Source organism: Falco naumanni, chromosome 8 (assembly GCF_017639655.2).
Source record: "Falco naumanni isolate bFalNau1 chromosome 8, bFalNau1.pat, whole genome shotgun sequence".
In the NCBI taxonomy this organism is placed as follows: Eukaryota; Metazoa; Chordata; class Aves; order Falconiformes; family Falconidae; genus Falco; species Falco naumanni.
In genome coordinates, this window is record NC_054061.1 from 58,437,242 (window position 1) to 58,453,772 (window position 16,531).

The window sequence follows — 16,531 nt, forward strand, 5'->3', positions numbered from 1 at the left end:
AGCTGCAAACCTCGGGCCAATAATCGTGGAATTGTTGAAAGGACTGCTAGACTCCAGCTGTGATTTTGCATGCTATTTCCCCTTTCCCCTCTCAGTTATCTCTCTGGAGTAGACAGGCTGGGGTTACTGGTCACCTCTCACTGAATTTCATGTATGGTTGGGGAGAAGAGCTCACGGCTGAGTGTGTCTTTGGTTTATATAACAGCATTGCAACATTTTCCTTATTACTCACACTCATTAATCTTAAGATCTAATGTGGAGTTCCCTTTCCTGCAGCAGCAAAGGAGAGAAGAGATTTGGCCTTGCACTGCGTGATGCTCGAATATTTGCTCTGGGCTATGAGAACCGACCAAGGCGGCAGTAAATCTCAGGCAGTCTCAAAGCATTTCCTCTAGCATGCATTACTTCCACTCCCCCGGCCGCTGCTGGGGAAACCCCTACTTGTTTAACTTGTGGTGGTGGTGTTAGTTTTGTTCCCTATCAGCTCCGTCAGGCTTGTTTCCCCTCCCAAATGAGCTCTCTTGTCCCCTGCAAGTTGCAACCTGGAAGGAAAAGAAGAGGTGCCTGCGGCTCACCTGTGGTGTGCCTCGGGAGGCAGGGCAGCACATGTGGGGTGCCCGGCTCCTGCGCCCCGCCAGCCCTATGCAGGGGAAGGGAGGCTGCGGCCCCCCCAGCCCACAGTTGCACTGCGGAGCTCATTAACCCACCTCCAGGTACACCCATTTCCCTCTGCTTTCAGCACTTTCCCCCCCTGACGCGTATGTATGAGCCTGATTTGTACTGTTCTGTTTTGCACTTTTTTTTCACTTTATTTTGTTGTTTATGCTTCAGAGACAAATGAAATCTGCTTTTGTTTACTGGAAAGTATGCTTTATTTTCCCATCATCAAGCATCTGGTGTTTGTAAAATGCACGACAAATCTTTCCAACAGAAAATCAGCCAGCCTGAGTGTGCCTGGCCAGGAGTTCACGTGTGCCACGATCTTTATCCTAAAAAGGTACTAAAAAGTCCAAGCCAAGAAAGTGCCAGCCAAATGTGCTGCACGATGGTGAAGACCTACAGGTAAAATGCTAGAAATTCGTATTTCCCATCAAACATACGTTTAGTGAAGGCTGTGAGTTACCACAAGGCTCGAGTAAGCCTTTGCCTAAAAGTTCCGTGCAGGAAGGGAACAGTGACAGGGGGTGCGTACCTGTGAGCCCCAGAAGCAAGCATCTCCAAATATTTTTGTAGGATGCTTCTGTCACTAGGAAGTCAGAGAGAAAAATAAAGCCAGGGTGGGTAAGATGGAGTAGGACAACCATTGATTAATGGCTTCGGCCGTCCCCCCGAAGGTAGCAGAATGATGTATGATCTGTACACAGTCCACTCCCCGTGGCACAGGCTTTCTATAAGCTTTCCAAACATACCAGGGTGAGGTGATGCTTGCAGACACGGCATTTTCTCTGATGGCGTCTTTCCACAATCATCTGAAAGCTGCTAAGGGAATTTTGGAAGCTGGTTTCCAGCCATGATTCGCTTGGCCAACTCTGCACTTGCCTTTAATTTTAATAATTTGGCGACATCCATTTATTTAACATTTTGCAAAGCAGGGTCTGCGTTTGCTCAAAGAAAATGAGAGTTGAAGGATGGTAAAATGCCTTCATAAATCGAAAGTTAAATTAAGAATTCTCTTTAAAAGCCCTGAGCACCGTTAGCTCCGTGTAGTGGTGTCCCTTACGGCATTGTCAACTGTGGTACCGGTTGGAGGCATGGAAGATTAAGGAGGCACAGGGAGCAGGGTGGGTTGTTTTGTGGGTGTTTCTTGCCTTTCTGAGCCTGCTTTTGTTTGCAGTTGGAATGTAGTAATAGACTCATCCCTTGTTTCATTTCCCACAAAACACAGTTCTTACCAACAAGTCTTAATTTTGGAAAATTTCAGCAGTTGAGCGTTTCATATCAGTATGTAAGCAGCTTCTGGAAGTTTTCTCTTATATTTGATCATATCCATGTTATTCAGTGATACTGTCTGTAGTGGAAAGTCTTGTGATGCAGTAGATGCACTATTTAATTAAATTTATTTTTTTACTTTTAATTTTCAAATTACTAAAAGTAGCTGCAGCTTGGTTTTGATTGGGACATACATCAGTTTACTTTGTTGAAATTATTATTTTTTTAACTGAGAGCTGTTCTGCTTTGTTCCTCATTGTCCTAGGCTGAGGTTAAGGATTGGATGCTGTAGTAGATACCAAACGTGTTTTCAGGGGTTGCTTGGACACCAACAAGACTCACAAATAGATGCTCTGAAGAGCAGTTCGGGGCATATCAGCATGGTGCCATCTTGCACAGGTCACCAACAAAGCCTTGGCCATGGGCTGGTGCTGGTGGCATCTCTGAGCAGTGCTTCATTGCCAGGCTGTGCTGGGTAGGAGGAGGCTGCTGTGCCGTGGAAAGCCTGGCTCAGTCTTGGGGTGCTGTGGTCTTTGAGTCTTTGTGACTGTGTAACGGCGATCTTCCCTGCATCTCAGCACCACCCTAGCGCTTGGACATGCACCTCCAGATACTTTTTGTCAAGCTGGAGAGGAATTGTGCTTTATAATAAATGTGTTGTAAGGGTTTCTGCCATTTAGAGGCATTTGAGTCCTTACCTTCATCAAAGCAACCAATAAAGCCTCCTATAAATACTACCTGGGAAAGCAGAAGTTTCCAATTACCCCAGCTCCACTCCCAATATCAGTTCCTATAATTAATTACCAATGTCCATTAAGGCAAACTTTCTTAAAGCCAAAGCATCAAAGCAGAGGTTCTTTTTTTGCAGTAGTTGGTGACTGCCACCTGTCTGGAGGTTGGTCATCTTGGCCTTGGCAGTTCTGGGTTTATGGTTGGACTTTATGATCTTAAAGGTCTTTTCCAGCCTAAATGATTCTGTGATTCTGTCTGCGCTTTCACATGTGCCAGCTGCTCTTTCCCTGCCGGCTGCAGCATCTCCATGGCCTTCATGACACAGTACTGTAGTGGAATCACCCATCATTCAAACAGAACTGTAGCCTAAAGGCCATCTGTGAAACCTTAAAGCTGAGAATTATTTTTAACTTGGTAGCCTGAGACAGTGTCTGGTCCCTCTTGCTGGGTGTTCGGTGAACTTTGGGTTTAGTCCATAAACCTTTGGTTTAGTGATAACCCTAAATATTTCATGCATCGCAGACTATGAAGGATGCAAAGATATCAGCAAAACCTGTTGTGCCAATGCAAACAACGCTAGGAAGTTTTACTGTTCCCATTGCTGGTGCACGAACCTTGTTCCTCTTCATTCTTTGTATGTGTCCATGTGTCAAGAGAGGCTGAAAGACGTGAGGTGCAGGTAAATATGAATTCCATAATGTTATGCTATCCACACTGACAGGGGCTCTGTGGTGGTGTGAACTGCTTCCCAGTTTGTGTTTGCTTCCCAGCAGAGAGCATTTAAAATACCGTGAAAACATGGTAAGTATGCATCATTCTGCTCCAAACCAGCACAGAATTTGCTGCGTAGCCTTGGCTGGATGTTCTTTCACATGGGATCTTCTTCAGGGTCCAATGGGAGTGTGGACAACACCACCCTGCCTTTTGGAAGAAATGACTTCATTGGTGATGCATTCATTTCCAAGGTCAGTGAAAATGGTGAACGTGCTGGCAAACGGGACGTCAATGGGTGTCCGCTCTGACTTTGGCTCTTCTGCTGTTCCTTTTCTCTGGTATGAAAAATGATTCACCCGGCTTTGAAGTACCTAGTCTTGTTAGCATGGGTCAGATGTTTAAACATAACTAAGGGTATTATATGGGTAATTAAATCAAGGCATCTGGCGTGCATATCGTTCTGCAGATAGGTTTCCATGGAAAACAGTTTATATGCCATGAATGTCATTAGAAGATTAGATTAGCTATCAGATGGATCTTGTGTTCTTCCAGAGACCACCTCTCTTTAAAATGAGGTGTAGGCTACTACACGGAGCTGGCTAAACAGCCCTGGCTGCTTGCGTGCCTGTTTGCCCCCTGAGCGGTTGGTGTTTCAAGTGTACAGCCCCACTCCTCCCTGCAGCATCTGCTGCTGGCAGGACTCCTTGATGTTTCTGTCCAGATGACTCCAGGTGTGCATCAGTGCTTCAGCATTTTATCTTTCAAGTGCCTAAAGCTGCCTGTTTGCTTTCTCTGTAGCCAACAAGAAAGGGGATAGAGCAATGAGCTGTCTGGCTTAACGTGGCCCAGGCACGTGCAATGCTCAGGTCCCATGGGCATGTGTGAGCCTGGGAGCTTCCCGACCCATTTTGCCAGTGACTCGGGTTTTTTCCTTCACATTACTTTTCCCCTTTCTGCTCAGACTTCCCTGAGTACAAGCTGGGTCGCTGTGGGCAAGTGCCATGCCTGCTCCATGTGACTCACTGCCAGCGGGAATGTGTGGTGCTGGGATGCGGGAAGTCCGAGACTGGCGATTCATTTCCCTGGAACTGCCAAGTGCTGGCGTTGGTTTATCCCCACTGCGGGTAGGGAGAAAGGATTTTTCACCAAACTGCCCCAAATGTTGAATTCCCCATGTGTTTCAGCTATTACTCACATTCTCTTTAAAACAGAAATAGCCCCTGAAAGGATGGGTCAGAGCCTCCCTTGGTGCAAGTCAGCATCATCCATTGGAGAAGCAAACCCAGTTTGTACCAGAAGATTTTAATTAGTTCAGGAATTTAAAAGCCCAGTGTAAAACGGGGCTTAGGCAAATACCGTTTTATTTTGAAGCCTGAGAGGGTATTGCGCCTTTTGCTGTTGTTTTTTGCTCCCCTGTTCACCTTCAAATTTGACAAGGAGCTTTGAATCATGGGCCCTTCAAGTTCACAGTGGCCTGGATGATTATGTCTGTAGTGGGAGCGCAGCAGGTCCCCAAGCAGTGCTGAAAGCTCCCCCCTGCAGCACAGTGACACAGGGCAGAGATGGCCCTGGGTTTTGGGGGTCACCGGCCAGATGGGAGGCATGCAGCATTTGTTTTTTGGGTGTCGTGCAGCTAGTGGGACTTTTGTCAGGCTGCGGTTCAGCAGGAGCCGGTCTCTTCCTGGTGCTGCCAAGATCCAGGAGTTAATTCTTATTCCATGAGAAGGCCAGAGCCTGCATCCAGCCAGTTCCCTGGGGTGCAGAGAAAGAAACTCTCTGAGAAATAAACACAGACACAAACAAACACACACCAGACTTGGCATGTGCCTTCGCAGGCAATGGGAATATCTTTTAGATTCCCGCCGAGGTAATTGGACTGCAAGGAAGCTTCCCTGCTCTGCCCTTTGGCTCCCGGGGAGGGTCCACTTGCCAAAATGCTTTGTGGTCCCTTGAGTCGTGCCTGGGCTGGACCCTGCGCTTCTGCCCAGTCCATCCCACCCCAGCGCTCGCCTTCGCGCTTGCTGCATTCCTCATCTAACCTATTCCCAGGGATGTGCATTGAACCTCCTCCCCAGCAAACCCACCCGCTTCTCATGCATTTTATTTCAATTCTTGGTGTTCCTCACGAGAATGCTTCCCTAAATCTCCCTTACATCATCTTACACCTACTGAGATTGTCCATTCCGTGGGGGCTTTCCCATAGATGGGGTGGGATCTGGTCCTGCCTGGCAGGTACTGCTGTGTGAGGTGACGGCTCTTCTCTCCTGAGCCTTCATTTGCACCTTGAAATGCAAGACCCAACCCCAGATCTTACCTGTGCTGCATAGTACACCAGAGCCTGGATGCTTTCCCTCCTCCCCCCCCCCCCCCCCTCCAGCCCCAAGACATTACTCTGCAAGGTAAACAGGCCAACATTTTTCAGGCATTCAGAAATCACAGGAATATTGGAAAAGCCCGTGCCTTACAAACGCTGCCTTTCTGAGCTGTTGTGTTCCCCACCCCCACCTTCCTTTTGGTTCCTGCAGCTTCGCAACTATTTTGCAAATTTTAAAATGCTTGCCAGATTTTCTCCTCCATCAGGAGGGAGAGTAACTTTGCTCCTTACCAACCCCCCCCCAAACTGCAGTGTTTCAACAGGTGACACTCGGTGGGTTGCCACAGGCAGCATCCTTGCTGTGCGGTGGGCTGGGGGGGGCTGACAACACCCCCTTGAAGGAAAGCAGGAATAGCTGCAGTGCTCAATGTGGGCAGCCAGATTTCAGTTTGATAGTGATTTTTTTCTGATTTCATCCTATGTCTCACATTAAATGATACAGGCTAATATTTCTCTGTAATTCTGTGGTTTCCTTTTAGTTTGGTATTGAAACGTGTTTCAAAACCTGATTTCAAGAGTAAAAGGAGGCCCATCCGTGCATGGGGTAAGAAAAATCAATTTTTAGGTGGGAATAAAAAGCTTTTAACTATGCAGAGTCTAATAAATACTCACTTTGGGAAACCAATGCCTGTTTTGCAGCTTAGGCTAGAGATGCTTTTAAAAAATACAATAGTTCACCAAAAGTGAAAGGCGGTTTATTTCTCATGGATCCTTCTTCAGGTGGGAACAGTTTTCCTCAGGACCGTCTCTGTATCCTAGAAGCTTGACCATGCTTCATGCCAAGCAAGGAAAGTTACACCCTATGGTTTTTGAATTACAAATGGGAAATCCATACAGTTTTGGAATAAACAGCACCGGCCATTAGACAGTCTATTTGGTTACTATTTGGTTACAACTGCATAAGGAACAGCTCTAGTGGAAAAAAAAGAAGCAGCAGTAACAGTCAATCGTCACTTTTTTTTTTTCCCCCTGCCTGGAAAACTTGGAGTTTTATGGCTTATGAACCACAAATTAGAATTGCAGGCAACAGATAAAGCTTCACTATAAATCCAGCTAATGCCAATGCCTGTTGGTAACTGCAAGGAGGCCATTGTCAAAGTGCCCCTTTGGCAGTTACTGCCTGAACGGGATCTTTCCGACCAGCCTGGATCACCAGGTGGGTCCAAATCCCTTCAGAAAGACAGAGCATCCCTGTGCAACAGCCACTGCTGCTGCTCTGGGGGCTCCTGGCTGGCAAGCCCTGTCCCCTGGTTGGGGGACAGACAAGCTGCTGCTGCTGCTCCTGTGGTCAGCATCTGCTGTCCCAGTAAGCCTTGAAGGGTTCTGCCAGTGTTTCCTCCAACCTCCGTTTCTCCAAGGAGCCCCAAACCTGTCTTGTCCCTTTGTTCCTCAGGAAAGTGGGTTGCTTGGCCAGGCAGGAAGACTTGAGCGAGCTTGTCTCCAGAAAATTAATCCCTGTACTTGTTTGTCCTTCCTAATAGAAAGGTTTTTCTAATTTCTGACCTGAACCAATCTGGCTGTAGCTTAAGCTGGGGCTCTGCTCTTCACTGTGCCACGCTGCAGGAGGAGGACACAACCCTCCCCACGTGTTTCACGTGCAGGGGCCGGGATAAGGTCGCTGGATGGAAAAAACGTTTCAGGCATCCTGGACTGCAGTCAATTGCTCAAAGATGTTGCCACTTTAGGACTGGTGAGTTAGGCTGCCAAGTCTCCCACCGCTGCTCCAGAAGGAGAAGGATACGTCACATCTGCTAGTGTCACTGTCTTGAGTAACCCAGAGGAGCTCCATGCATGGTGCTCTCATGTTTAGGAAGAACCCAAAAGGTCTCAGGTTGCCTTGGATGTTTCAGTGCCCACTCATGGTGTTTGGTCACAGCTTGGGTGGCTTCCAACAGGAAACAAGAACAGCCTCGGGCAGCAGCTGCTCTTCCAGGAACCCAGAGGGCGTTGGGAAGTGCCATACCACCATCAGGCACGTCTGAGGCATCGTATCTGGGACCCTGGGAGGTCTCGATCTGATCCAGTCCAAGGCCACTATTTGAGCAGCACAAGTCACAGTTGTGACTTTTGCATTCCTGCTTAGACAGGTATTTTCAGAAGCATTTAAATGTCTTGTGCGTCAGGGGAATGTATGTTCCTAAATCACTGGCGGGCATCAGGAAAGCCTGTCACCTCCTAAGCCACCAGGACCGTTGTCTGAGCTGGTACGTTCTGCTGTTGGAGGGTGTTTGGTGCATGCTGTCCTGCTGGCTCCTCTTTGCTGCTTGGGCAGAGAATCCAATATCTTACTGATGGATGGGAAGAAGTGTTGACTTTATCCTTGCTAATAAGGAAGAGCTCACCACTTTTTTCTTTTACCCATGCAGTTGTTCTTGGTAACCAGAGGAGATGTGCAGGGCAGCACGACACCTTTTCCCACTGGGGAGTCTGCAGAGTATTTTTCCTTGGATATTCACAGATGGCAGACAAGGATACCATGGGAGCATCAGGGGAAGCCTGTGTCCTTGCATCCTGCCCTGGATTGTCAAGGCACAAGTTTTGTTGCTCATGAACACAGCTGGACTCCTGAAATCTCTTTCACATTGAAGGCAGAACTTCACAGGGGTACAGAGCCATTCCAGAGCAACCCACAGTCATTATTAAACGTACATATTTTAAAAAATGTGAAAGAAATGTGTTTTTTCCCTAGCTCTCTATGTCAACAACAGGGATGGAGCATGGCTTACAGGTTTGGGTGGGGTTTTTTTGTTGGTTTGTTTGTTTTTTAATAGAGTAATTCCTGGCAACTACCCAGGATTTGAAAGACAAGTTTACGAATAAAGTCTACACAAGATAAAAGTCCACACAAGGCCCATAGTGATGACTATGGTTTTGCTAGTTGACTTGGGAGCTATTGCAGTGGACAAGTGCTTTATGTCTATTATACACATTTATTCCTTTTATTTTTCTTCCATTAACCATCACCGTTAGTAATTGCACTCAAACAAACAAATAAGCCCATTTAAATACTGAAGTTTTTCTGCCCCTTCAACCATGAATAATTACAAAATAATCACCGAAGTCTGGTTTCACTCGGCAAATGTTTCCAGGTTTTGTTTTCTTTTTAAATAATTCTGGGTTCCAGCACTCTCCCCACCCCCCCACCCCGTTTTTTTGAGGAAATTTCAGCTGGTCACATTTACTGATGCCTGGCACAGCACGGTCAGAAAGCATGTGAGTTCTTTAACGTATTTCATCTTTACAGCAAACTCTTTCCCTGCCTTTACTAATAGCCTGAGCACGCAACTTTTCCAAGCATATGTGGCCCCAAACTACATCCCGCTGCAAAAGTGGCAACATCTGCTGGCAACGCAAGTTTTGTCCCAGTTAAAATGCAGGCAGGACCTACCCAGGCCTTGAAAAAAAAAAAAATCCTTTAATTTGGCTAATTGCATGTGGTTGAAACCATGTTGAAGCTCAGTTCCAAGTTCGATGTTAGATTTATGTGCCATAGGCTGGTGTGGAGAGCGTCTTGGATGCGTGGAGGCCAGTGGTTTGGGTTCACATGAGTTCAGGAAAAGAAAATGCTTTTTCATTTCAGCTTACCTGGTTTCCCTCTCTGCCTTTCCCTTGCCCCCCAAGTTTTCCTTTGTGTTTCACCCCAAAGAAAAGCCCAAGTTTACTCAGTTTCAAGCTCAAATGGAAAACAATGGTATTTCATCTGATTTTCACCCAGTACTATAAATCATCTTGGTCTGACTTGCTGCACAGGGCAAGCCTATGGAGGGCAGGGAAACCTTTCGTAGAACAGGCAGGAATATAAAATTCAGGTTCTTAATGCAACCACCAAAAAAAAAATTTAAAAAAAAAAAAAAAAAAGGATTTTCACCTGATTGCACAGTGCTGCCTTTATATGGAGGCAGGAGCATTTCTTTCTCCTGCAGCCTGCCTTGTGTGGGACCCCAGGTGCCCAAAATGAAGGTTTCCCTTGTTTTGCTATTGGAAAACTCACTAGTGCCTTAACATATCATCGTACTGCTTGGTTCAGGAAAGGCAGGGCGGGGGTGTCTGAAGACAAGCTGTGTTATTTCATCGCCGACATTTTTATTGTGCTGTGTTCTGCAATGCTGTGGGAAAAGCCGCTAAGGCAGATTCCTTGGGAAGGGTTTGCACAGGCCCCCATCAGCTACCTTCTCTAACAGCATCCCTCGCTTCCCCGGCCCTGAAGTCCTCCCCTGCTCCCAGGGGAGCCTGTTGGGAATGGCACATCACTCTCCTCCTTTGGTACTTTTTATTTGGCACGTAACTTATTTTCCCATTAATTGTTTTTTAAGTGGTTTTAAGGTTTCCCGTAAGATGTTTGCTAATTTTGTGTGAGAATACATACAGGCAGGAGGAAAGGTGGATGCGTGCACGTTACATGCCTTTCAGCAGCAGCTGAAGTGCCACGATTACATTAGTATGTGCTGCATGTCTTTGTTTTTATTGCTGGGGTCTCTGTCTCGTGGCAGACTGGGCAGAAACGAGCCGCTGTTTGAGTCACAGCAGAAGAGAAGTGGCTCAAGGCTTAGGAGAAGGGAATTTGAGGAGTTCTGGTGACTGGTGAGAGGGATGTGTGTTGTGAGTGTTGCACAGCTGCCATGAGATCTGCCTCCTCAAGGATGAAGGAGAGGAGACAAAGAGATGCCATCTTACAAGAACGAGGTTTATTTGTGTCCTGAGTAAAGTTAAGAGTTGTTTGATTGAAGTTTAGAGGTTGTGTGGGAGACTATTTATGCTGAGTCTTTTCCTACCCAGCTGGCCTTGAAAACCGTGGTTTTCTAGAAGTTGTGTCATGAGGATGAGACAAAAGGTTCGGTTTGTGCACCCCAACCTTTACAGAGGTGATGAGGAGAGCAATCAGCCTTGGAAACACTGCGGTGCTCTTTAGTGGCTGTGCTTAGTCTTGACCTCCCAAGTGGATGGCTACTCCGTGTCCCTGCTCCCATAAGGACCCCAGAGGAGCCCTCTGAATGCTTTAGGGTCCTCGTAGGTGACACGGGCGCTGTGGCCCTGGATGCGCATCCCCCATCTCTGTGCCTCAGGGAACCTGGGACCTGGTTAGTAGGAACACTGGCAGCTAGCAGGCTGTTGGGGCTGGAGATGAGGCTGGGCAGGGCTTGCAGTCATTGGGAGAAAGCAGGAGGATGGTAGGCACAAATCTTGTGCCATCAGAGACCTCCTGGATGATGTGCACCTTGCAGACATGTAGTGAGCACACTTACAGGATGCTAGAGAGCATGGTGGTGAGAGCTGGGTTAGCCCAGCTGTCACCTCCACCATCACATGCATTTTCCTGTGATGCCTTGCACTGCAGAGAAGGGCAGAAATACTTCTGTGATGATAAAATTCTGCATATTTAACTTTAAAAAAAGTGCAGAAGGGGCCTGGATGTTGCAGCCAAAGGCCTGGAGACCTGCTTCAGAAATTCCTTCGTTTATGCCGTGCTCATGATCTGCAGACACATCTCTGTGCTTCTCTTTCCTTGCCGCAGGGATGGAGGCATGTTGGAGGGGAGAGCACTGGCTTGTCTCATACCAGCCAGGGCCTGGTTCCCTTCTGTGGAAGCCTCTCATCACACAAAACAAGCCCTGTTCCCTGCCACATGGGTGCAAAGCTCAGCCGGTGCCTCAGACCTCAAGCTGAGTCCTTGGCTTTCTTGCAAGATGAGGTGAGGTCTCCGTTCCTCATCCAGCAGCTCTGCGCAGCATCCCTGGAGGGTCCCTGCTCAGTCATCCCTACAGAGGTGGATCCAGAGGTGTCTCTGGGAAGGTGTTTTATCCCAGAGATCTTCTGATTCATCCCTTCTCCCTGGGAGCAAGGAGAAGTGCTTGGCACTCAGTCTCGGGGCAGTACCACAGCACACTAATGCCATGCAGTGAGTGTTAAGCATCACGTGAAGCAGGGGCCTGAGGATAGGATGAACTTCATCATCACATCCTAAGGAACAGGGGTACCACAGGGTAGAGTTAGATGGCCTTAGTTTCGTCTAAGCTCTAAGTTTCTTGTGTGTCTGCAGAGGACTCTAGCCAGGCAGCTGGACAGTGACAAGGAAGGGCTCTAATGGCAACGGGTGACCTGACCCACACACAGGCAGAAACCAGGCTCAGGTCCGATTTATTTTTTCCTTTAGCTGATGCGATATGATATATGCACCTTGGCAGCTATATTCCTCCACAGCATGGCTAGCTGTACACGTTCACTCTTTCACATTTTTAAAGAGTCTTGATGGTGAACAATAGGTTTGGATTCTGCAAGGTATTTCCTCTGGGACACCAACAGTTTCAAGGCTGCTGAAGCCCTGGCTACGAGCAGGCAACTCTATCTCTTGATCTGCAGTAGTCTTCTGTATCTCCAATCTGCCTGTGTCTCCACTTACTGGGGGAAGGTTGTGGTTGTCAACATATGCAATTTACTCTCACCCTGCCCAGCTGTGGATTTCCCCACTGAGATCAGTCTTGGTAGAGCACACCAAGGGATTTGGTTGTAGTTGACTTGAAATGAGTATTGCGTTGGCCTTCAGAAATCTCTCTTTCCCCCCTTCCTTTGTGCAGGTCCTTTCTCTCTCGGAGTCAGTTTTCTGGCCAGCTGCAGTCTAATGTTTACTCAGCTGGGATGCATAACTTTCCATTCTGTCTCTCTGCCGCACTATGTGTTGTCCATACACGAGCCAGCAGCGATGTCCTCCCTGCTCCATCCATATCAGCTCCTGAGCTGAGTTATCTGCTGGCAGACTGGCACTGAAGTCAGGAGGAATGAAGACATCCGTGCAGATGTTTTCTCATATGATGGAGGAACTGAGCTGTCATTGTCCCAGGAGAGCCTCATGGGGTTTGGTCAGCTTTCCAAGCTGATGACGTGGAGCCTGAGCACCAAGCGCAGCAAGGGCCTGAAGTAGGAGGAACCTCGTCATCACATCGTAAGGGTCAGGGCGACCAAATTAGACAGCCTTCATGTCACCTAAGTCTGCTGTTTCTCAGGTGTTCTTATTTGCAAAGAGTAGAAGACAGTGGATTTTTGCATGACATCTGTGTCACGTTTTGTTCAATAGCAAAGGAGAAAAGGAAGGTATCTGGAATATTTTTCAAGCTCAGGAAAACCTGTTTCTTCTTCCAGCCTTTTTGTTTTTATTGCTTCCCTTGTTCTGGTGGGCACATCCCCTTCTCCTCTTTCCTTGCTGGGACCACAGGACTTCTCTTGGTTCCTGGGGCTCCAGAGGTGAATCCTTGGCTGGTTCTAAATGGGGGAGACTTGTTCACATCAGGAGATCCCTTCTTCTCTGACTTTGATATCCCACTGTAGCAGGCTGGGAGATCGCAACTTTTCAGGGAGAAAAAGTGTATTTTAAGCTTTCTGAGGTTTTGAGGATCTCCTTGTGTCCTGTCAGGCGCATGGTACGGGGGACCCTCTGTTTCATGGAAGAGGGAGAGAAGGTGTTTATAGTACAAAGCACACACAGGCATGTATTTCAAGGTACTTTCTGTAAGTCAACCCCCCTGGTTCTCCAAGTTTTTATTTTCCATGGATTTGCAGCAGTAATATGGCAGTGTTGTGAGAAGGTGCTCCTGAAAGAGAGGAAGATTGAATTAAGTGGCAATTGGTGTTGAAGCCTTGCAGCCAACGTGGGAACGAGTCCAGTGACTGGAAGGAAAAATATTATTAATAATTATAAGAAGAAGATGAAGATGGCCAAAGTCAGAAACATGTTCTGGAATCCTCCAAAAATAGTACTAAAGACATGCCAAACCTAACAAGTCAAGTAAAGCTCTTAGGGCAGGGTAGTATGCTAAAGGAAATTAAAATGGTGAGAGGAGTTTCAGATGGGACCTTGCTGAGGGTGACACTGTGGCCTCGTGACTTCAGGTATTTTCTGAACTCAGGACCAGCAGAAGGTAACTGTGGCCTCCAAGAGTATTTAATGATGTTTGGAGTCCTCCAGCATGGCCTGCTTGCAGCATCAGTTCCTGCCAATAAAATAAGCAATAGTGAAGAATGCCGCTGAGATTTGCACCATCAGCTCCAAAGTGGAGATAGGGACAAGGATTTTCATGGTAGCTGGAGAAAAACCAGTGCCTGGACTCTATTGACACTCTGAACAGCAGCTTAAATATTGATACCTCCTGATCAAAAAAGAACAGGCAGTCAGAAGCCAATAGGAGAGCTGGGAAGAGGTTTTTTTCACATCCCGCAGCAGCTGGCTGGCTGGGTGAAGACAAGCACCCAGTATCAGATGTTTGTCCTGAGATGGCAGCCCCCAGTCCTGTATGCAGGAGATGACAGATGGGATGACAAAGCCTTCGCTTCTGTGGCATGATGGCTCACCTCTGTCCTGCTTTTGCTAGCTTGGGATGGGCTGTGGTGATCTGGCTGCCTTTTTTGGCTGTAGAAAGTATCAAGACTCCTGGGACAGGCATTAAATACAGATGCATCACTAATGTCTGCTTTAAAAATTGAAATAGACCATATTGATTAGTGCCGGTGCCCCAGGTGGTTGTGATGCTGAATTCTCCGGCTCCCAGTTTGCTTCCTTCTGATGCATTTCGAGTTTCTCAGCTGTGCTCTTTGTAATCTCTTGCTCTGGGAGGGAAGGCAGCGCCCTGACCACACACAGGCTTGGGGCTGCCCTGGTGAGCCCCCAGGAGCATCCCAGGCAGTGAGCAACCTGCACTGCTGAGCCCACCGACCACCCCAAGCACCCGGGGTCAGCGACAGTCAGCTGTCCAAACAGATGGACACGTGTGCTGGGACTGGTGGAGGAAGACCCAACAGAACCAGAGAGAGCGCGGTGGCTCTGAACCTGCCCCTCTCCTTTGATCTTCACCCTTACCTTCCTCTGCTGCTCCACTTCACCCCTGGTTTGTTTTCTTCCTCTTCTTTCCCTAGGTGGTTCTGGTCTCTGTTCAAGCGCCGATTTCCACCTCAGACATACAGCCTTGGGCTTTCAAAGGCATCTGCGAACATGTGTTTCTTCCAGAATTAACTCGGATTTCACCAGGAGGGTGTCCTGTTCCCCACCTGAATGCTTCAGTCCATCCCCAGGGGACAGAAAGAGGAGGCAAAGGCAGCAGGCAAGCACAACTTTTCTTGTATTTTGCATGTTTTCAGCTATATTTTCTCACCTATATTTTACTCTTCCCTACAGGAGTCATGTCTTACTGCAAGGATCCCCTCCTTTGCTGGGGTACTTCCATTTCCCATCTTAAAAGCAGCTCCCTCAAAAAATAAAATGGGAGCTAGCCACTCTTTCTTGCTTTAGTCAGACATGCTGGAACAGGGCACATGCTACACATTCAGTCATCCCATCCAATACATTTGTTTCTAGTTTAGATCTATTCAAAATAAGACCCAGTGCGGACATCTGTCTTATTATCCAACAGTAGGTTAAAAAAAATAAACCCCGCTGGCTCTGTGGGAGGGATGTAGATAAATGGCAGCTGGATACAAGAAGTGGACTTCCAGAAGCTTTCATCCATGAACAAGGTAATGGGACTCAGTGGGGAGAAAGGCCATCCCATGCCCTTGCATCTGCCAAAACAGCGGAGGAGTTGGACACCACCTTCTCCACAAAGTAGCTGCCTCCCAGATTTGCACCATAGATGTGCTCAGACATACTCTGAGAGCCAGAGGTCAACTGCTTTATTATTGAAAAAGAGATTTTGCCATAATCCAAGGGGACTGAGCCTCAGGAAGGTTTCTTAGGCAGGGCCTGGAGGATACCAATGCACCTTAACTGTCCTGAACAGTCTCATCAGGGACAGCCTGTGCAGCCCCTGTCATTGGGCTCACGGGCTCCATTTACCTTCAGGGCAGGGCGCCTGTTCCATGGCAAATGCACTTTGTCTCTTCCCTCGCCCTATTTCCTGGATGGGCTCTTGGAGACATATCTCCAGCCCTGTCTGCTCCATCTTCTGCTGGTCCTGGCTGGACCCCTGGCTGGGTCCTGGTGTGGTCCATCCCTCTGCCTTGTCTGGGGCTGTTGGTGGAGCCTGTTGCCAGCACCCTGCTCTGCACCACTGCATGCAGATGCTGTGGGAGAGCATGCTGGTGGTGTGGGATCCCCCTGCAAAGGGTCCTCCTGATCCTCCTTTGTTCCTGCTTGTCCCCCTGCATGGAGCAGCCCCCTCCTTGCAGCTTGCTGGCAGTCTGCAGTGGTAGACAGGAGGTGCTTTAACAGATTCTGCTTGATAAAAATGTGGCTTAATTCCAATGTTGATGGCTCTAATGTAATTTTAAAACCAGAAAATATGACATTTTCAAAACCCCACATTGGAAGACATTGACATAATGTTTTTTTTCTTTTTTTTTCTTTTTTTCTCTTTCTTTTCTCCTACATGCAATTGGCATAAAACTGACGTAATCCTAAAATCTCCTGAATTTTGACAAAATGGCCATGTCTGTTTGGAAGGCTGATTACCTTCCTTGAGACAACCAAGACGAATGACTTTCCTGAAGCTTCTCTAGGCATTGGCTGGAAAGAGCGATTTAGTATGGAATATGTAATAAATAGTCAAACTGGTTCCTCTTCGTTTCCTTGATTGATCACGTGAGTTCAGCTTTATATCAGGAATCACTCACCCTTCGTTACAGGTTTTGTGTGTGCTCTGCTCCCCTGTAAGGCGGTGAGGGAGGCTGCAGGAGGGCAAGGTGCATGCATGGGATGGGGATGGAGGGGCGAGAGGACAGCTTAGCTCGGGGATATAATCCGTGTTTTCATGCACTGATGAAGCTGAGTGGTTTCTTACTCTCCTCTGTTTTTCTCTTCTT